We start from the raw sequence: 1,960 nt of genomic DNA, 5'->3' as shown, positions 1-1,960 counted from the left end.
CGGCAGATGCGGGGGCTCCGTGGGCGCGGGAGGAGCCGGGCGGGCGTCTGGCGGGGCGCTCAGGTGGAGGGCGTGGGTTGGTTTTGTGGCCGGCACCCCGCTTTGCTGTGAGATCCCCAAACTCGAACTTTACAAACCTCGCCTGTGGATCTGGTTAGCGCAATTCCTTCAACTCGCTACGCCTGCTTTCTACAGCCTGCGAGGCGTGCAAGCTAGTGACGCTTGCTTACGGAAGAATCCCTTTCCCGTGCGGCCGTGGCTGGCGGAGGGTTTGCGCTCGGCAGCGCCGGCGAGCGGGGCTGCTGCGTGCTCTGCGGTCGCTGTAATATATCGAACGTACCCTCCAGACCAGTGTTTTGCCACTGCGCCGGGTGTACAGAGCTTGAAAGACAGCCTGGGGTGCAGGGGAGAGCCTGAAACGGGCCGCCGCTCGGAAGGGTTCCCCAAGCAACGTAACGTGGATTTCTTCTGCTGTCCCCTTCTAGGACTGGGAGTTTCACCGCTATTCTTGTAATGGGTACAAATAGCTGAATGTTTCTATAAACGTTCAATAGCTTGCACCTGATGTTTCTTTTTGACTGAAACGCCTGTAGGCAGTTCCTGCAGGAGGAGTTGCTGTATTGGTACATCTCTGTTGAAGAAAATCCAGGTATTGTCTGGAAAAAAAAAAAAAAGTCGAAATGTTGCTCATCCTGACCAGTCAGTAACTCCTGATGCAGTGGTGCTGCCCTGTGTGTTGGGAAGGGGAATGGACAGCCGGAGCGGTGATTTCTGCTGGAGGAACTTCTCAGGGCAGGCAGTACCTGTGGTAACTGGGATTTTTATCTTATCCCAGCCTGGTATTTGTGATCATAACACCTGCCCTGCAGCTAGTTTGATGAGCGTGCCTGGAAGTGTGGTGGAGATGGGTGTGCTGAAATGCCACCTCCTGTGCTGCTGAGGCTCCTGCGCCCCACGCGGCTTGCCGAATGCGTGCTTCGGGCTCCTGGCTCTGTCACCTCTGCTATTGCCTGGGCTGGATGGGTACGTCCACGCAGCCCTGCAGCGTGGGTTTTCAAGACTGGTTTTCAATAACAAGCACATAGGAGTAGGCTTTTATGGGACAATGCCAACTTGTTAGCTTAGCCATCGCTCAGAGCATCCTGCCTGCAAGACAGCCGAGTCCTAGTTCTGTGTAGTTGTGTACAGGAGATATAAAAAAGTGAAGTGGGCTTTGTCTGGTTCCAGGTGCCCTCCGATACAGAGGAGGAGCTGGCAGGAACTGGAAATACAGGTGTTTTCTGATTTCCTTTATCATGGAAGAATCTTCATGGTCCATGTCATTACTCAGCAGTAGCTGTCTGTCCTGCTCCAATCCCTGGGTTGCTATATGGACAGATGTGAAGTTGGGGAAGCTCCGCTTCCCATCTATGAAACTTAGTAAATTGTTTCTTTGAACAGAATGAAGCTGCAAGCTTGTTCTTAGCCCAGAATGGCTATTCCTTACTGCCTGGAAAACACAACTTACTCTGACAGAAAGCCTAGGCAAAGATGAGCTGCCACCTGCTGGCTCTGTGAAGCTTTGGGATGGGGAATGTCTGCTGGTTCCCCGGGTAGGAGAACCTGGTTCCTGTACCCTGCCCCAGGCTGGAGGTTCGGAAGGCTCAGGTGGGCTCTTGAGAGCTTTCTGCTAAGAGAAGCAGCGTTGGCCTGTTCAGCAGAGGTATCGTGAGGTGTTACAAAACCATCCTAAGGAACTTGCTGGGATAGTGGTAGTGTTTATATTTACTCATTTTTCTCCTAGCTTTGGTAAATAAAGATAGCTCTTTCAAGTGCAGCACGTTTTTTGTAAATAGTTCTGTGTAATCTTGCATGCTGGAAAATAAAATCGTTGCCATTGTAGGGATTCCCTGGGGAAACACTCAGATTAGGCTTCTCCAGGCAGCCAGGATGGTCTGGGGCCCTGACTGGTGCAGGAATG

At 52.2% G+C, this 1,960-nt stretch overlaps 1 protein-coding gene across 2 annotated transcripts in view; it reads left to right on the top strand.

Moving 5' to 3' along the window:
- The first annotated feature begins 358 nt into the window (after positions 1 to 358).
- LOC104130902 (tropomodulin-3) overlaps positions 359 to 1,960 on the top strand; it is a 23,446-nt gene continuing 21,844 nt past the window's right edge. Inside the window, exon 1 of one of the 2 annotated variants that reach the window (XM_035899463.1) lies at positions 359 to 517. The gene's annotated coding sequence lies outside the window, so the exon portion shown is untranslated. Of the gene's footprint in view, positions 518 to 559; positions 650 to 1,960 lie in introns of those variants that run through there. The other variant, XM_035899462.1, reaches the window with a different exon arrangement.

Source organism: Egretta garzetta, unplaced genomic scaffold (genome assembly GCF_000687185.1).
Source record: "Egretta garzetta isolate BGI_Z169 unplaced genomic scaffold, ASM68718v1 scaffold287, whole genome shotgun sequence".
Lineage (NCBI taxonomy): Eukaryota > Metazoa > Chordata > Aves > Pelecaniformes > Ardeidae > Egretta > Egretta garzetta.
The sequence above is the reverse complement of the archived record's forward strand: the minus strand, read 5'-3'. Positions and strand labels throughout refer to the sequence as shown.